The 14,926-nt window shown below is 42.3% G+C and overlaps 1 protein-coding gene and 1 pseudogene across 1 annotated transcript in view; both read left to right on the top strand.

Moving 5' to 3' along the window:
* The window catches only part of LOC101585144 (serpin B9-like), a 389,019-nt gene that overhangs the window by 125,445 nt on the left and 248,648 nt on the right, over positions 1-14,926 (top strand). The window lies entirely within an intron of this gene.
* LOC101592256 overlaps positions 7,067-14,926 on the top strand; it is a 25,889-nt pseudogene continuing 18,029 nt past the window's right edge.

The following is a 14,926-nucleotide window of genomic DNA, read 5'->3' as shown; positions in this document are numbered from 1 at the left end:
GGAGCCATTTTCTCTCTCTTGCAATTAGCACTAAAGGAAGCCAGCTAGGTTTTGCAGTCCTTGGAGCATTTGAACTGAAGTTCAAATTTCCAGTAATGTGGGTGAAGTTATACACCTTCGTGCAGCTTTAGAACTTAGATGAAGACAACCAAGTCACTTCTATCTATGGCCTGATATAAAGTAGTGCTCTCAGCACACAAAAATAACTCTGTGGCGCTGCATGTTGTAAAGCCTGACTTATGCATTCCACTGTGTAAACATACATCAAGACTTATGTAATGCCCAACAAGGTATACAGTTTTGACTTAGTCAAAACATATTAGAAGTTAAACTTGCTGAGCCACTGACAGTTTGCTGTCAATTAAAGGGGTCATAAAATGAGGCTTTCTGAAAATATTATGAAAAATACATTTTTCTCTGAAAGATTAAATATACTATGTCTATTTAAAAAGAAAAACAAACTTAAAAAACTGATACATTTAAAAAATACATATTTGGTTGTTAGAGGTTTTCAGTACTCAGTTTGGACTCTTAGTGATCCTCCAGTTTTCAGCCTCCCAGCGCTGGGATTACAGATGTGCGCCACGGGGGAGGGGAGGTATTTGGATGTGCGTGTGGGGGTAGGGGCTGTGGTCCCTGCTCTTGCCTAAGCAGGCTCGTTGTGTTCTCAGCTATCTCGCTGGCTCAAAAAACTGATTCTTTAAATATTAAAAACTATGCAGGACAATCCTTTGCTGTGACTGAATTATGCAACTGTCCACCGATACACTGAAGCCTTCACCTAGATGTGATAGCGGTTAGTGACGGGCTCGCTAGAATGTAAAAAATGATTACCAGAGGGCATGGGTTGAAGGCACCCCCTGCAGGTGGAGCTGTGAGTGGTAGTGGAACCTAAAATGGAAGCCCTCCAGCAGGAAGAAGGTAAAATATCGTGGGGACTCCTCACCTCAGAGAGAACGCTGCAGCCCTTGAGACTTGCTCATGCAGCAGCAATGAGGTGAACAGGTTTCTTCCTTCCTGGCTTCTGCCATGGTGTTTGTGACACCATGGGCTCAGTACCACAAGGCCTCTCAGTAATATTTAAACCTCCAAACTGCAATCCAGAATGAAACTTTCCTCTTTATACTTTATTAATGTTAGGTATTTTGGAGTGGACAGGACAGCCCAAGAGAGATAGAGACAGAGACACACAGAGTGAATATTACCTTTCTGCTTCCTAAAGAAGGAGGAGTTGAATAAATCAGGAACAAAATCCCCAGATACACACCACGCAGACACCCTGACAAGAGGCAGGGAAGTTTCTGTCCTTCTAGGTACTTTACTATGACAGCTTGAGCTAAGACACTGGACTTAGTGAATATTCTTATAGTTTCATCTCTTGCTAGCTGAACTGGCTACTCAGAAATGTCACTAGTTTTTCTCTTAGGGTCTTTCCTAGTGGGATATTATTAGGTGAATTTTTAAATATACTTTTTATTATTAATAAACCTGAAATTATTCTCAGCATCAAGCGATTCAAATGAGACTCATGCAGCTCTGTAGGGTGCCATTCTACTCAGACGACCTGTGTTGGCTTGATGTCCTCCTTTTATTGCTTTGACATTATTCATAAGTTTTGAACAGAATGTCTTAAATGTTCATTTTCCTTGGAGCCAAAATTATGGATCTGGTTTTGCAGCCCAGGACTGCAGCTCTTTTCATTAAGAAATCTCTGCAGGTGCTGAGAGACCTGCTAAATGCAGATTCAATTCTGAGAAATTAATGATCATAGCAATGCTAATGTTTTCATTAAAATGTGAAAACATTTATATCTGCATAGTTTCTCAGTTATAGTCTTTTTGTCCCTGGTACAGCATGTGCTTCTTTTTCCCAGAGCTCATAAAGTCATGTACTTCTTTTTTCTTTTTTTTGTCATTTTTAGGTAGGATTTTGTTGCACAATTGAAGCTGGACTTTAACTCATTATGTAGCCCAATTGCTGAAAGATGCCTATCCTGCCCATAAAGCCAATTCAAGGTCTCTGAGCTGTCAGTGTCGCCATTATTGTCCTCCTTACACATTTCCTTAGTCTTCTTCCATGCCCAGCAGGCTGGTACACCTGCCCAGACCCAGGAATGCTGAATTCTGCCTTTAATTGGCTCCTGTGATCCAGCTCATCTTTAAAACTGGCCAGGACTTAGCCTCTCAGTGTTTCAACAACTTCCTTATCCTCTCTGGAGAAGCCCTGATAGCTAACTCCTCTAGATTCCCAGAATGACACTCAAGTTTCCAAGGGAAAAATCACAAAAGCTCTCCTGTAGTATCTGGCAGAAACTGATTACCAAAAAACCTCTACAAATTTCTTGGAGTTGCTGGCTTCTAATATATCTGGGTTCTTTCTTTCTTTCTTTCTTTCTTTCTTTCTTTCTTTCTTTCTCTTCTCTCTTTCTCTCTTTCCTTCCTTCTTTCTTACAAGGTCTTACTATGCAGCTCAGATTCATAGTGATCCTCCTGTCTCTGTCTCCCCAGTGCTGGAATTACAGGCATGCACCACCCCACCTGGTTTTGTTGTTGGCACAGAGCATCCAGGGTTCCAGATTGGCATGCCATGCAGTAATGAGGATTGGATCTGGGTCCTGCACTTTCCAGGCAGGCGCTTACATCACTGTGCTATCTCCTTATCTCATAAAGTATCTGGATTCTTGAGATAACATACGCAAAAATATGATGTTCAGTCCACTGTCAATCCCTGGGAGTGTCCATGTACCTATCTGGCAAATAGCTGCCCAGTGCCCTTCAGAACTCTGATAGGCTCACCATTGGCCAAGACTTAAATGTCCAGATGTCATATACTTTGCTGGATCTCACCCTGTAGCAAAGCACCTTATGCAAATTGCCCGCTTCACTCCTGTGACTAGATGGAGGATGACAGGGGCCAATGAAAGGCAGAAGTTAGCATTCTTGGGTCTAGGCAAACTGTAGTATCATGCTGTGCATGGAAGAAGACCAATGAAACACATAGAGAGGATGATCGCTGGAGCGTTGGCAGCTCAGACATCTTGCACGGGCTTCACAGGCAGGATATGTGTCTTTCAGCAATTTGACAGTCTCGACTGTCTGGTTCAGGGGCTGAGACAGTTCTGGAAGGGACACAGAATTCTCAAAGAGAAAGTGCTAGTCAAGCGGTCAAATCTGTTGTTAGAGCCTGTCTGAAAATAGATGGGCAAGTTCTTAGCCATTGTGGTAGCTGACCTGTCCTTTGGACTCTGGATCTTCCCAGTTTCAGGGGCTCGGGAGCACAATTAACAAGAGAAGAAAGTCATCTTGCAAATCTAGAATGGGCCAAAAGCTATAAAGCTAGTTTGCAGAGCTTAGGGATTGCAGTTATCTGTCTCATACTGATGCTGGCCTCCTTGTTCTCAAGGGTCATTCAAAGGTGAATGTATAGGGTTATGTGAAAGGTAATCCGACTGCTTTAGTGCTAAGGACATTCCTCGTAGGTTGCAAGTTCATGCGTGCTGAATGGGCAGGAGGGAAGAGTCCTTGTTGGCCTGGAGACGGTAACCTTTCGTGAGAGGGAACTTTGGAAGGCAGAGTTCTGTCCCATTGTCTGCCAGGAAAGTAACAGTTTTGTCCCTGTCTTTTGCAATGACTACTGGCCATCAGGCACCCAATTTGATAGAGATCTATCCATGCTATTTATCTAGGTCTGGCAGGGCACAACCCGCTTTGGACGATGTCCAAGCTGATGGCGAAGACAGGAGGTTCTCTGAGGAAGAACGGGGTCCTCCGTGCTTCCTCATTCTCCTTTTAAGTGATGAGTCTCTCTAGGGTGGGGCCTCCACATCCTAGGGTGAGGAATTGCTGAGTCAATTTAGTCAAGCTCTTAGCTTCTCAAGTTGACACAATCAACCAGCCACTAGAAGCTCTTTTTAGGTACACTATAATTTATATCAAACTATCAGTTGGTAAGTAGGGAACACTGCTAATACATTTTTTATTAGAGAATTAAAAATTGTGTGTATTTCTTTGGCATAACATGTGGTTTCATATGTATTTGCATTGTGGAGTGCATACGTCAAGCTGGACAGCACACAGACGCTGCCCCACGTAGTTGTTTTCTGTGTGGTGAGAACAGAACTACCTCGTAGGTGGAGAGAAGACGTAAGTCCATGATCTTAGTAATTTGGAAATGTACAATATATGGCTATTAGACTATGCACAAGTCAATTTTAAAATGAACAAATAGTTTTTACTTTCATTGTCCCCTTTATTTTCAGTTGTTCTAGTTTGAACTAGTTACATACTGGTTACACAGTAGCACATTGTATGTGTTGGGGTGTGTGTCATTATGTTTGAGAGAGACAATTTGTAGCAAGGGTCATGCACTGAGCATACAAATTTTGGCTTTGATTTCAGAAAAATGTGCCATTTTCCAATCCAATTCGGCTTTGTGCTTCTTGGCCTTTTCTATGAGCCAGTGGATAAAAGGTTCTTCCTCTCAAGCTGTGTCACATGTCTGAGGATGTCCAAGCAGAAGTCAAGGCCTCCAGCCTGCACCTCCTCCTGCAGGCCTCATATTTAACCAGCTCAAATGGGCTGCACACAGAGAGTGGGGTGCCCCAGCCTAAGTGGTAGAGGAGCACTTTGAAAGAGAGCAAGGATTAAGCAGACGACTTGAAGTTGACATCAACCTCGTGGGAGTATAAATAAGTGGGACCAGGTTATTCAGTCATACTTTTTCTCTTAACCAGACAGAGGGTACCACCTATATCCAGCTTTCTGTCTTTTTTTATTATTATTATTTTAGGACAGGTTCTACAGAGCCTATAGAATCTCACTACATAGATTGGACTCATAGTTCTGTTTTCAGCTGCCCAAGCCCTGGGATTATGGGTGCACCTCACCATGCCCACTCTCAATCACCTTCTCAGTGCACCCTGGGGTGGGGCCAGCAAGGCATGCAGAGGATTCAACCTCTGCTGCTGACCTCTGCCTAAGCAGGTGCTTTAGTCTACTGAACTATTGTCTCTTAGTCTTATTTCTCCATCCACTCACCCTTTTTCTCTCCAGAATCTTTGAGAACTGTGCTGGATGGGGCAGCCCGGCTGTGTTCATGGAAGCAGACACTCTAGTGAAGCCCAGAGGACCACATCCCAGGCATCACTGGCAAATGAGAGCGTGAGATTCAAAGTCTAAATTAGAAGAATAGGCTTGCCAGAGGGAATCCCTGACTCTGGTATTTAATCTGGTGGGTTGGGGTGCAGGGTGCGTCTTGGAGATGCCTCAGCCTTCCTCCTTGCTTTCCTTGGCTCTTCTGCCTTTCCACTGGTTGACCCTCCCTGCCTAGATGACACGCCCCACTGCAGGGTTTAGCTCCCCTGTCAGCTGTGTGCTGTTTTCTGGTCCTGCACTGCACACCAGCTGCAGCCTTTCTGAAGAGCTCAGAGACACATGTGCAGTAACTTCAGGAAGGGACTTACCTGGGCCATTGCTGACTTCTGAATCCTCTATCAACTCTGATGAGTTTCAATGAAAAGAGCTGGGCTGCCCCATCTGGAACAGTTCTCAAAGATTTTGGGGCAGGTGCCAAAGAGGAAAGTGATAGATGATGTAGAGTGTGCCTAAGGAGAGTCACATGGAGAGAAAACATTCTCTCAGGCTTTCACAGAGAGCACATTGGCTAAGCAATGGCCGTGACTCATCCACATGGCTGACACTGACAAAGGTTCTACAATCTGAGGTATATGATCTCAGGATAAATCCTGAGAGAATTTCACTGACCTTATCAGACCCAAAAGCTACAACTCTTGTTGCATAGGTCTTGCTTTATCTTGGTCTTAACCATCCAGCAGAAAAGTATAAAAATGAAATAGAAGTAAAGCCATGCTGTTATGTTGAACTACAGGGGACTCAGGTCAACGATTTCTGACATTGCCAGTCAAGCGGAAGACCCAATACTATTATGGGCTACTGGACTCTTTTAGAATATTTTGCTGAGTTTACATACCTATAATATTCAAATAATGGAACTTAACAGGAAAAGGGGATACAGATGAGTGTCCATTTTGTATCTGTGTATTCAAAGTGGTTAGGATAGATATATAGTTACATTCTCTTCATGAATAGAGTGATTTGTTCTAATGGTGTTTGTAAATAGGATATCATGTCTGCATCTTGTACAGCAATTAACCCCTAGGAAGAATGTATGCAATGTGTTAATTATTGAAACTGTTCTACCAATTTGATTTGAAACTGTCTCATTGCTATTTGTTTATCAATAAAATTATGGGAAAAAAAGATTCTGGGGAGAAGGATGGTGAGTGGATGGAGAAATAAAGCTAAGAGACAGAAAGCTGAGTGAAGATGGAGCCCTCCTTCTGCATGAGAGAAAAAAGCACCACTGAGCAACCTGGGCCCATTTATTTATACTCACCCCAGGTTGATGTGATCTTCAAGTCCTCTGCCTCAGAACTCTTAGTTCACCTGAACACCTTGCATTCTTGGAGTTGGAATTGCTTGCTTTTGTGGCTTCCGTTTCACATGGTATGAATCTTCATGTTTGTGCACTCACCAAATCTCCCCCTTTTCTGTTTTGTGGGTGCAAGCCATAGGTGGTCAGTGGAAATTGAGGAGCTGGAAGACCTGCATTTGGAGGACTCTGCACAAGACCTAGTCATTTTGAATCATTTGCATTTTGACTGAACTCACTGAACTACACTAAGGATTCCAAGTCCACACATTTTAGGTCCCTGCATTCAGCAGTATAGCCCTACAAACCCCACTCACCCATAACAGTAGTCAGTTAGCAGTGTAGCTGTCAATTCTGTGAAGGTATTAGCAATTGGAATGTTTTCGTAGCTCACATACTGCTATAGTATTGCTTTATAGGTCTTCTGGTTCTACTTTTCTGTTGGATGTATAAGACCAAGTTAAGGTGAGCCCAGAAATAATCAATGCTTTCCTATCTGCCAAGTCCAGTTAAGTCTCTAAAGTAACTACCAAGGAACGATGCACAGCATGTCTTGTACTTCTCTCAGTGTCAGCCATCTGAATGAGTCAAGGCCATTGATGACCAAGTTGCTTTTCCTGGAAGCTCAGAAGATATTTTTTATTCAACTGACTCTCTTAAGACACACTATAAGTGGAGGGGTGTTAGGTTTCAAGATGACAGAGATTGGGTGCTTGAATTAGAAGCAGAAGTGAAGGCCTCTGTGGAGTAAAGGAGGCTGGAATCGTCCCCTCCCCTCCTCTGGCAGTTCTAGGAGCACGGCAGAAGTGGGTTTTTTGGTAAGTATAAGTGAACCACTATAGATTGTCAATTTGGAAAGATCTACATCATCCACCAGCAGTGAAAAATTTATGAACCGTATGGACCAAGTTGGAAAGGAAGCCAGGAGGAGAGAATTGAAGAAGAACAAAAAAAGCACATGATGGTTCAAGCTGCAGTTTTGAAGATGAGAAAACCCAGATTATGCAGAACATGGAGAGATTGGATGAAATAGAGTTTAACCCAGTGCAACAACCATAGTTGAATGAGAAAGTACTGAAAGATAAATGTACAAAACTGTGTGAAACCTTTGAACAAGTTCTGCAACTTTAAAAAAAAAGAGAGAGAATCTGGATATTTACAAAGAACTGAGAAAGCTGCAAATAAAATATGGACAGAAAAGGGCTCAACTTAACAAATGCTTTGATGCTGTCCAGCCTGCTCAGTATGTTGAAGTAGAGAATATTCCTTTGCCAGATGTGCTGTATGCTCCTAACACGTTAATCCAGGACATTCCACATCCTAGTGCCCAGCTTCACTCCATTCTTCAGAAGATCTCAGCCTGTGGGCCTCCACCTCAAGCAGTTTCTACCCTTCTTCTTTTGGGACATGGTGTTCCACGTCTGCCCCGTAGTGGGAAACCTCCCGGTCCTCCACCTGGCCCACCTCCCCCCCAGTCTTGCAGATGTTAGGCTGTAAAGTGGACTTTGCTCTTAATCTTCCTCATTCTAGGTGGGACGAGGACATGCTGTATAGCCCTGATCTTGCCCAGAGTGGTCATGATGGTGACATTTGCAGTACCAGTGAAGATGACGGTTATGCTGAGGACATGGAACACAACACATATGATGACAGCACTGATGACAGTGACAGAGACAGGTCAGATGGAGAAAGTGACGGGGATGAGTTTATGCACAGAGACAATAATGAGCGAGACAACACCGAGGAGAAGAAGGGAGATCTGATGTGTAGTTTGTGCATACTGGAAAATCAAGAAGGAAAGAGAAGAACATGAAGGAGCTGACACTGAATGGCAGGTCTGGAAATCCATAAGGAGGATCAGGAGGTGGAGGACTTTTCAAAGGATCATGAATAGGAGGATTCTGAGCATTTTGAATCAGAGAAGCAGTCACAGAAGGAACACAAAGAAGACTCTCAGGAGGGTGAGGCCGCAGCTTCCTCCCAGCAGTGGTTGCCCAGCAGTCTGTTTCTCCCTCTCAGATTCAGGAGCCTCCCATGCCAGGACTGCCTCTCTTTGTGCTTCCTCTTGCCCTGCCACTGTGGCCTCCAGGACCACCCACAGGCCTCCCTTCAGGACCACACCCAGGGGCTCCTCCATTCCTGAGGCCACCTGGAATGCTCGGACTCGGAGGGTCCCAACTGTACCTATTGCCCCCCTGACAACCACAAGGCAGATCCCCTGGCCTCCTGCCCAGGCCTCCTTCAGGGTTGCCTCCTGGCCCCGTCTATGGGCCCTCTACCCAGGCTACTACCGGCAGCATCTCCAACTTCCCTCTGCAGTGTCCCCCATGATGTGCCAACCTGTGGTGCCTCCCTTGAGTCTGTTCCACCTGGGCTTTTCCCATCAGCTCCCCACTGATCCCAAGAGTGCTCAGTGCCCTCCCCCCATTTGATTCAGGGACCCAAGGCAGAGGGAAGGAGTGCAGCCACTAATGAGAAGAAAGCCACAGCCACCATCAGTGCCAAGCCACAGACCACTAATCCCAAGGCAGAGATTACTCAATTTGTGCCCACTGGGCTAAGGGTAGGCAATGACAATAAAACAACCCATGTTGCTCCCCAGAGAAAGCCCAAGGATGATTCTGCTGTGACTCTTGCTAAAGCAGCCCCCAAATTTGGCCCTTGTGTTCCTGTCGCAGTACAAACTGAGGATGATGTTTATGAAGCTTTCATTGAAGAGATGGAAGGGGGGCTGGTGAGATGGCTCAGTGGTCTAAAGCACCTACTTAGAACAAGCTTAGCAAAGCATCAGGGACCACGGTTCAATCCCCCAGCACCACATGCCAGCCAGCCCCGCCCCCTGGTGGACTGACACACACACACACACACACACACACACACACACACACACACACAAATAAATTGAAGAGATGGAAGGTCAAGGAATTAGAGGTTAGCCCTGTTTGGAATTTACTGCACCTGAGAGAGGGTATTTCATCCAGAAAATTGTATACTGAAGCAGCACTGCTAACATCCATTCTCTTCCCACCACTGGTTTCAGCCCAATTCTTGTCCTCCATTTTTTTAGAAATCTGTGACCGGCTCATACTACTTACTCATTTTGTCTCTTCTGGTGTGCTGTGGGCCCTGGAATGGAGATTTCTCAAAAAGACATTGTTCCATCTTTTTGTGTTTGAGTTGTTTTTAATATTTTAATGTAAATATTTTGTAATATTTTACTTGTACTGAAATGGATTGCAATGTCATTTTCTAATTCAAAGTAACATATGGGAGGAGAAAATGTACAATTCTTTGATTAATATTGCATCTCACAGACCTAAACTGTGTTGCATTGAAAAAAATAGTAAATGTTCTACACCAAAACAAACAAACAAACAAACAAACAAAAAAGGAGGGCATCATAAATCACTTTTCTCTGTGGCCTCACTATCCCTTGCTCAGCATCCAGGGATTCAACTGACTTATGAGATGCCACACCAGAGCTTCTCTTAAGTTCTGGATCCTCACTGACCTCCGAGGGTGTGGTGCAAACACGGGCTGTCCTCCAAGACTGGGTCTTCCTAATTCTTAATGAGAAAGCCTCAGTTCAAGATCCAGAAGACAAAGTTATGGATATTACATTGCAATAAAAGCAATAAGCTTAATATTCCTATCTTATCTAAATACAAAGCTCCTTACTTCATACATAGCACCATTATTTTCTAACAGCCATGGATGTTCTAATATTTGAATCCCTAAAGAATGTTAACTTTTCCATATTTTACTCAGACAGTACAGAATCAAAAGCAATATATAGTATTGCTTCATGACCAGCAGGATGACATTTGGTAGCACACTTAAAGTTCCATTTGACATAATCTTAAACATAATCTTCTTTATGTGATACATAAGGAGCTTTTACTGAACTTGTCCTTTAATGGTATGTACATGAAACAAGTTTTCATTAAAGGCAGATGGCTAATTTTCAAAGAAAAGCTTAACAGTATAAGAAATCCACATTCCACACTGTGCAATGCTTTCTCGCATCTGCAGCCACGAGTACCCTCAATGCATTACCAAATGATAAGGACCATTTTTCATAGCCATATGAATAGGTTTGTGCCAGAGCATATTTAAGTCTAACACTTATTGTCTAGAAAACTTAATCCCGAGATGAATGATGAATGAAAGCATCCAATAATATTTTAATGACATTTATTAGGATGCCTCATAAGGTTCTGCAGATCATTGTGGCTTCGTAGTAATGAACAAGAACTGAAAAACAGTTCTAGGCGGCTGCTTTCTCATTCATCAGCTGGTCTCAGGTCCAATAATTTCTCACTAGCCTAAGGGATTTTTTTTTCTTTCTTTTATTTTTTTTTTTATTTTTCAACAAATAATACACTGCATATATTCTTCTTAGTGGTTAATTGCTGTACAAGATGCGGACTTGTGATCCTATTTACAAACACCATTAGAACAAATCATTCTATTCATTAACAGAATGTAACTATATATCTATCCCAACCACTTTGAATACACAGATACAAAATGGACATTCATCTGTATACCCCATTTTTTCTAAGTTCTGTTATTGAATATTATAGGTGTGTAAACTCAGCAAAATATTCTAAAAGAGTCCAGTAGCCCATATTAGCATTGGGTCTTCTGTTTAACTGGCAATGTCAGAAATTATTGACCTGAGTCCCCCACAGCTCAACTTAACAGCATGGCTTTATTTCTTATAATTTCGTCTTCATACTTTTCTGCTGGATGGTTAAGACCAAGGTAAAGCAGGACCTGTGCAACTAGAGTTGTAGCTTTTTGGTTTGAGAAGGTCAGTGAAATGCCCTCAGGATTTGTCCTGAGATCCTGTACCTCAGATTGTAGAACCTTTATCAGTGCAGCCATGTGGATGAGTCACGGCCAATGCTTGGCCAATGTGCTCTCTGTGAAAGACTGAGAGAGTGTCTTCTCCCCATGTGACTCTCCTTAGGCCCACTCTATGTCATTGATCACTTTCCTCTTTGGCCCCATAATCTTCTTGACCAGAAAATTTGGGACACTACTAAGGGATTTTTTTGAATTAACAATTTCTTGATGCTCTATGATAAAACCAAATTTGATATCGTTTTGACCAGGTGGCAATGCCAGTGGAAGCATGTTGCTAGATCTGTATGCCAAATCTAATTATGAAAAAATGATCCAAAATGCAAAAGAAAAGAGGAAAATAGAAAAATTGTTAATCTCAAAAGAAAAGCTATTCACAGAATTGACAAGTGAATAAATCTACAAGTACACAGCTTAGCAGATTGGCCAAGCAGACATACAACTTACAAAATCAGAGTGCTGTCAAATATACATTTGATCTAATTGAAACATAATAACTCTCCTATAATTGTAGAAGTTTGAAATTATAAATGAACTAGTCAGAAGTAATCGTAGGTCCATTAGCAAGACAACTTATAAGAAGAATTTGGAAGAAATATTTTATCTATAATTAATATATAAATTTTATATCTTATGTTGTCTTAAGAATACTTTTAATTTTGCCTCACCTTCTTTCATATAACTTGTAGCTTGGTTATGTGAAAGCACTCTATCAACTACTAAGACCTTGGGTTCTCAGTTTTAGTTACCATCTCCTGCGCATTCTGGTTCACAATGGCTAGTTGACCCCAGGTCAGATCTAGCCCCCCCTTGACTGTCACATAAAGAGCTCTGTGCAAAGCATCACCGTCACAGGACTGAGCACAAACTTCCTGGAACACGAGGCAACTTCCTCCAGTCCAAGGCACGTGATGAGTCCAGATGGCTGCGCTGCCACCTTTACAGGCCTTTCAACATTCTCTGGAAGACACAAGCATACACTCCACCCCAAATTAGCACTTGACTCGATCCCTTCCATTCTCCAGTATGAAGATATTTCCAAAGGACCCTCCTAGATTTTTTCTTTTATTTATACAATTGTGTTTCTGCTGCTGAAGCCCCATACCTAGTAGAGTTTTAAAAGTTAATGTTGCATACTGTCAAGTGAATTCCATTATGCGCTGTAACTTTGTAAGGAAGGGTTTCTCCTTTTGTTGTGTATCGAAATTTGAGTCTATGGTGAGCACTTTCAACAACTTCTTAACCTTAGCCCTGCAAGTAGATTGATTCCCAGCTTCAGCCACTGCCTCCATGATTGCATGGACAGGGATTGCACACTTTGTAGACATGAGAACCTCCTGTAGATCAGCAGGCTCTTGGTCCTGTTCTGCCTATTGAAGAACAAGAATTGTTGGTCAGGAGAGAACACTGGCAAACACCTCCCATAATTCCTACTTCATAAGGTGCCTGGGAATAATTTCTTTTTTCTTGCTTTCCCAAATAAAGCTAATATATTATGCAAAGCATGTCCTAGATGCAACTTGGTAGAAATCATGTACAGATCAAGACCTGAGTGTGAGAAGTGATGTTCCACGGCAGCTCACCACTGACTTACAAAGGCAGCCGTTATGCCATATGCTTGGATGGAAACACAGACGTGACTAATCAACTAGGAAGGCTGGCAGTATTTCTGCTTTATGATTGGTGGCATCATGAGAGAAGAACTGTAAAAGTGGTGCTTCGGGGCTGGGGAGATAGCTCCATAGTCTAAGTGCCTGCCTGAAAAGCACAAGGTGCCATATTGGATCCCAGTTACTGCATGCCATGCAGGCCCTGAAATCCTGGGCACAAGTGCTTGACCTGAAACCGGGCACGGTGGCACACTCCTGTCCTCCTAATCCTCTGGATTCTCAAGTCCAGAAGCTCAAGATGAGTCTGAAATGAATAGTGAAACTGTGTCTCAAACAACAACAAAAACTGGTGTTTCTGCCTGGAAGAACACAGGTGTAGATCTCTACAATGTTGCGGTGCAGGCTTTCTTCACCCTCATTATGAGAAAAGAAGAAGTGGTGTTCATTGTTAGCTCTTTGATAAAGAAGGAAAATACCCAGTCCACTGTTTCACTGAAGTACACGTAAAAAACATTTTGTGTGAGGGAAAGAAGCAAAAAGCTAGAGGCTGCCTTCAAAGGTTCCAAAAAACTGATGAGTTATGTCATGGCTCCTGCTCTCATTCTTTGATAGCTGCAAGAACTTTTTGTTGAGGTTCAGGCAAAATCCAGTGATTATGACAGTAATACCTGGTAGGACAAGTCCTAAAGAAATGTGCAGTCAGCCAGGGAGAAATTAGGCTCTTTATGAACGGCGATGGGCCGGACGGGGCATCCGCAGCTCGCTGATATGGCTCGTCTAACAACCCCATGGCCTTGCGCATTCTGCACTACATTTTAGGGCATTGAATTAAGAGCTAAGATTTCTAGAGGAGACAGCAGTCATCAAAGTGGACACCAAAGTATTTTTCAAATTGAAAAATAAATTTTATTCCTTATATCTCTATTTTCTACTCTTTAAAAATAAAAAAATGTGTGCAAAATAAAAAAAAAGAAAAATAAATTTTAAAATTTCTGAAACTTTTACACACAACCCCGCAAGCCACAGCAGCTGGAAAGAAGAATTGTACTCACAAATGCTCCCGGTTCCATAAGATGGACACAACTGTGTTTTCTTGTTTCCCCAGATCCACCCAGATTTGAAGAGAAATTTGGCCTTTCCTGCATGCACAGTTGGACTTTAGAAAAGTGGAAGGCAGCTATGGGAACTTTAAGAAACCCTTTCCTGAAAAAATAAAATCTATATACTCTGCCAAAAGGTAGAGAAGTTGAGTCTGAGTGGGTGACAAAGCTCAGCACTGCAGGTAGTTTGGGACATGAAATCTTAGAGTGTGCCGTTGCTGCCAAATGATTTTAAGTCACTGGAAGTACTTGGGGTGCTTTTCTCTCTTAGTTTGCACTATCTTATGCTGATGAGCAGCTGTTCTTGCTTTGAATGATACCAAATCTGACCCAAGATGCCCTGAGTGACCTAAGGAAAAGTGAGCCAAGATTTGACAAATTGTCAGCATGCAAACAGCAGCAAAAGCCCCCAAAACACAAGATTTACCTTTCCATAAAATATGCTGTGTATGATAAAAGCTGTGAATATATATCACTTTCAAAAAGATACTCATATATATGTTTTTTGCTAAATAAAGCCCTCAGTATTTAAGTTTAATTGCTGTATGGAAACTTTCCCACAAATAAGTGAGTTTTGGTCAGTTTGTCTGCTTGTGTCTAAAAGGCTCACCATTGCTGACCCCAGTGCATGCCTGCTTGTTGAGATGACAGTGCACAGGGCCTCTGGCATGAGCAGGATTTCTTTTTCTTTTCTTTTTTTTTTTTTTTCTTGACATCAGTTATTTTTATTTTAAAGAAAAAAATAAAAACAATGGTACAAAATCTCAAAACAAGATTTTAGGAGAGTAACAATTGTTAGTACATTGTGTATTGTTACTGCCAAAGTAGTTTCTCATATTACAAGATATAGGCAAGACATAATAAGCAAATAACATAGGTACAAACCTCTTTTTTTTT

The sequence above is a fragment of the Octodon degus genome, unplaced genomic scaffold (assembly GCF_000260255.1).
Source record: "Octodon degus isolate 3935 unplaced genomic scaffold, OctDeg1.0 scaffold00023, whole genome shotgun sequence".
Taxonomy (NCBI): Eukaryota; Metazoa; Chordata; class Mammalia; order Rodentia; family Octodontidae; genus Octodon; species Octodon degus.
The sequence above is the reverse complement of the archived record's forward strand: the minus strand, read 5'-3'. Positions and strand labels throughout refer to the sequence as shown.